The sequence below is a fragment of the Gekko japonicus genome, unplaced genomic scaffold (genome assembly GCF_001447785.1).
Source record: "Gekko japonicus isolate JY-2015 unplaced genomic scaffold, Gekko_japonicus_V1.1 scaffold4419, whole genome shotgun sequence".
Lineage (NCBI taxonomy): Eukaryota > Metazoa > Chordata > Lepidosauria > Squamata > Gekkonidae > Gekko > Gekko japonicus.
This window is the reverse complement of record NW_015173271.1, coordinates 37,014-42,074: the sequence shown is the minus strand read 5'-3', so window position 1 is coordinate 42,074 and position 5,061 is coordinate 37,014. Positions and strand designations below refer to the sequence as shown.

The 5,061-nt window shown below is 50.7% G+C and overlaps 1 protein-coding gene across 1 annotated transcript in view; it reads left to right on the top strand.

The window, feature by feature from the left end:
* Positions 1-5,061, top strand: part of LOC107120180 (GDNF family receptor alpha-4-like) — a gene marked incomplete at its 5' end in the record, with an annotated part of 64,768 nt that overhangs the window by 44,043 nt on the left and 15,664 nt on the right. The gene's annotated exons all lie outside the window — the stretch shown is intronic.

Genomic DNA, 5,061 nt, shown 5'->3' with positions numbered 1-5,061 from the left:
CTCTGCAGGAGCACAGCCGGAAGACAGCCCTACATACCTACAACATACCCGAAAGATGTTCGTCCAGCCTCCGCTTGAAAACGTCCAGCAAAAGAGCATCCACCACCTCCCGAGGCAGACTGTTCCACTGCTCAACCACTCTTACAGTTAGGAAGTTTCACCTGATATTTAGCCGGTAACGACTCCCTTGTCATTTCCACCCATTAGATCTAGTCTTGCAATCTGGAGCAAGAGAGAACAGATCTGCTCCATCTTCTATATGACAGCCCTTCAGATACTGGAAGACTGCAATCATGTCCCCTCTAAGCCTTCTCTTAGGAGGCTTGCAGGACTGGGACCACAGGACTGGGGCCTGCTCTTCAGGCGTTCCCCAGAACACCCAACACCTGTGCACATGAGCTGCATGGACACATCTTCATGAACTAGGGTTACCAGGCCCCCTTGTCAGGTCAGTGGGGGGATTTGAAGGGTGTTGCGGGGTGGGCGGAGTGGCCCGTGAGCTGCGGCCACCCACAACCACCCCCTCACTCCCCTCCTGCAGAAATTTAGGAGAAGATTGGATTTATACCCCGCCCTTCACTCGGAGCCTCAGAGCGGCTTACAAGCTCCGTTCCCTTCCCCTCCCCACAGCAGACACCCTGTGAGGTAGGTGGGGCTGAGAGAGCTCTTTCAAGAACTGCCCTTGAGAGAACAGCTCTGAAAGAACTTATGACCCAAGGTCACACCAGCAGCTGCAACTGGAGGCGTGGGGAATCAAACCCGCTTCTCCCAGATTAGAGTCCGCACACTTCACCACTATACCATGGGTTTCATTATTTATTTATTTATTTATTTGATTTTTATCCCGCCCTCCCGCCGAAGCGGCTCAGGGCGGCGTACAGCAACATACAATAAAACAGTTCATCTAAAACAATCAATACAACATTAAAAACATACTTTACACTCAATAAAAACTTGATCAGAATGGCGACTATAAAGTGCTGCATGCTCAGTCCAAGTTGTCAAATGCTTGGCGGAATAGTTCAGTCTTAATAGCTCTCCTGAACTGGTAGAGATCCCGGAGAGCGCGGTTTCAGCTGATTGGCAGGGAGCACATGGCCCACTGATCGGCTGAAGCCCTTTAAATCACTGCAGGAGCGGAGGGAGAGGGGTGGTCACGGCTTGGGGGGTGGGGCTTGGAGGCGGGGCTTCCCCTGCCAACCATCTGGCTGTCAGCTTAGAACCCCCAGAAGCGGGGAAACCCCTGCTGGGACCTGGGGGCTGGCAGCTCTACCATGAACCGCGGCTGCCGTACCAATCCTCCCCCCTTCAGATTCCCAGACATGAGAATGATAGAGTGGGTGGCACCGATGGCAGGCTTTGGGGGATATTCCCTGTGTGAAGAACTCCCTGCAAATGGAGAATCAGCACCGCAGACAAAGCCGGGGTGGGGGGATAAAATCGGGGAAAGGATAGACGCATGGGATATGATTACCTAGAATCATAGAGTTGGAAGGGACCTCCGGGAACATCTAGTCCAACCCTGCCAACAAGGCAGGAAATTCACAAATACCTCCCCCCACACACAACCCCGGTGACCCCTGCTCCATGCCCAGAAGATGGCAAAAAACCTCCAGGATCCCCAGCCAAAGTGGCCTGGAGAAAATTTGCTTCCGGACCCCAAGGTGGCGATTGACATTTCCCTGGGCGTGTAAGAAAGGGCCACGAGAACTAAGCCCTGAGGCAACCCTTCCTGCCCTCCCTTCTTCTGATCTGCCTAAATTCACATGATCGGCATTGCTGTCAGATGGCCATCTAGCCTCTGCTTGTAAACCTCTTCCAAAGAAGGAGAGCCCCCAATACATAAAATGGCTGCGCTTCTAAACCCTTTTTGTTATTGCTATTTGTCTTAAATCACATCTGTATGTACTAATTTAATTATTGAACTCTGAAATGACATTCTGTACCGAGTATACTGCGTTTGTTTGCTGCACTTCGGACTATGTGGTTCATACCTTGTTTAATGTTGACAACTTTACTATTATATTTGATGTTTGATCTGTTTAAAAGAAAATTTTTCAATAAAAGTTATATTGGGGGGGAAAACCAAAGAAGGAGAGCCCGCCACCTCCCGAGGAAGCCTGTTTCACTGAGGAACCGCTTCGGATTTAATTTCAACCCGTCGGTTCTGGTCCGACCTTCTGGGGCAACAGAAAACAACTCCGCTCCATCCTCTCTATGACAGCCCTTCAAGTACTTGAGGATGGTTATCGGATCGCCTCTCAGACGTCTCCTCTCCAGGCTAAATGGACCGAGTTCCTCCAACCTTTCCTCCTAGCACTTGGTCTCCAGACCCCTCGCCATCATCAGGGGATGTGATTACCTGAATTTTTCCATTAACTGGGGTTGCAAGAGGGGATTATGATTGCAGTCTTCAAATATCGGAAGGGCCGTCATGTAGAAGATGGAGTGGATCTACTCTCTCTTGCTCCGGATTGCAAGACTAGATCCAATGGGTGGAAATGACGAGGGAGTCGATACCGGCTATGTTATCAGGAGAAAATTCCTAACTGTAAGAGTGGTTGAGCAGTGGAATGGACTGCTTCGGGAGGTGGTGGATGCTCCTTCGCTGGACGTTTTCAAGCGGAGGCTGGACGACTATCTCTCGGGTATGTTGTAGGGCTCTCTTTCGGCTCTGCTCCCGCAGAGTGCAGGGGGTTGGACTAGATGACCTGCAAGGTCCCTTCCAACTCTAACATTCTATGATTCTGTGATTCTATGAAGCAGGCAGGGAATGTGCGGGAGACAGGCTTGTCCGCCACCCCCCCCCCAATATAGACTTGCGATGCTAAAACCCCTGTCCTGGATATAAGCCCTGTTGAATAAAATGGGACTTCTTTCCAAATAGAGCTGTTTGCTTCCACAGAGGTTTCTCTCGACCTTAGAATACAGGAAGAGAGAGAGAGAAGAGTGAGATCAGTGATAAGGAATAATCAGATCATCTCTCCGAGAAAAGAAAAGTGCTGAGGCAGGATGTGAGGTCTCTCGGCCTTCCTCTTAACTCGCAGTTAAAACGAAGCAACAGCCAGGAACGGAAGGCTTTGATGTGCAGGAGTACTAAGCGGGCACAAAGGAAAAACAAGCCCCACTCTGTTTCAGTGCAAAAGCAAATTCTGCTCTCTGCGCCCAAACAGACTTAACTCTGTGAGAAACAGTGTGGTGTAGCAGTTAGGGCCTCCGGCTCGGACGTGGGTGACCTGTGTTCGGATCTTCACTCTGACACGAAGATCATTGACAGGGGTGACATGATCGAGGTTTATAAGATTATGCATGGAATAAAAAGGTAAAGGTTCCCTTGCTCAAAAGCCAGTCGAATCCGACTCTAGGGTTGCGGTGCTCATCTCCGTTTCAAAACCGAAGAGCCAGCGCTGTCCGAAGACGTTTCCGTGGTCATGTGGCCGGCATGACTAAACACCAAGGTGCACGGAATGCTGTTACCTTCCCACCAAAGTGGTACCTATTTATCTACTTGCAGTTTCTTGCTTTCGAACGGCTAGGTTGGCAGGAGCTGGAACCAGAGACGGGAGCTCACTCCATCTTGCGGCACCTGGGTCTCGAACTGCTGAACTACTGACCTTCCACAGCCTGCAGTTCAGCGTCTTAACCACTTGAGCCACCGTAGCTCCTCCTATGCATGGGATAGAGCAGGTCAAAAAAAGAAGTCGTTTTCTCCCTTTCTCACAGTGCAAGAACTCGTGGGCACTCAATGACATTGCTGAGCAGTCGGGTTAGAATGGATAAAAGAAAGTCCTTCTTCACCCAAAGAGTGATTAACACATGGAACTCACTGCCACAGGAGGTGGTGGCGGCTACAAGCAGGGACGGGTTCAAGAGGGAATTGGATAAGCATATGGAGCAGAGGTCCATCAGTGGCTCTTAGCCACAAGGTATAGATAGCAACTCTGGGTCTGGGGCAAGGAATGCCCTGTATTCTTGGTGCTTGGGGGGGGGCAATAGTGGGAGGGCTTCTAGTGTCCTGGCCCCACTGCTGGACCTCCTGATGGCACCTGGTATTGTTGGCCACTGTGTGACACAGAGTGTTGGACTGGATGGGCCACTGGCCTGATCCAACATTGGCTTCTCTTATGTTCTTATGTAGCATTTGCTCCGTTGTTTTACCACACCAGCAACGGAACAGAAAAAGATATGGGCCACATTCAGATACCCCCAAGCCAACGCCATAGTGATGGCAGAGTTACCCCTGAATGGCCATCAGACGGCCATAAATCTAGGCAGACAGTTCCATAAAACCGAGAGGTCAGAGGAAGTGAAAGCAGCATGCAGTCTGGAGACTGCCGTAAAATCCGACAATTGATCAAAGTGAAGGCGGCCTGATGCAGAGGGGAATTTCCGTTCCAGCGTGGGTTTTGGTAAAACGGCGGAGTGAATGCTAGATGCAGATTGGGCAGCGTGCGTTTCCACCCTAACCCGTTTCACAGGGTTGCTGTGAACAACAACAAAAAAAAAAAACTGGCCGAGGGAGAGCTATGTACACTACCTGAAGTGGGGGGGAATGCTGTGAATGTTGTTTACCTGGATTTCAGTAAAGGCTTTGACAGGGTTCCCCATGATGTTCTGATGGGTCAACTAGAGGATATGCACACACCCCTCACTAGCAGTCTTCAAGCAGTGGCTGGACAAACACTTGTCAGGGATGCTCCAGGCCAGGGGTGTCAAACATGCGGCACGGGGGCCGGATCAGGCCCCCAAAGGGATTCCATCAGGCCCGCAGTGGAACTGGCTGTCTCCTGCTTGCAGTTCTGCTGCTGCTGCTGCTGCAGCATCATAGTTTGCTTCGCCAGACTCTCTTAATCACTCAGCCATTTCATGTTTTAACCTGGGGCCCAGACTCAGAACTCTGAGCGTGAGTCTTCTGTGGTGAATGTCAAGAAATGTCAATAAATTTGGTGTAGTGGTTAAGTGCGCGGACTCTAATCTGGGAGAACCGGGTTTGATTCCCCACTCCTCCACTTGCACCTGGCTGGATGACCTTGGGCAAGCTGTAGTTCTGATAAGAGCTGT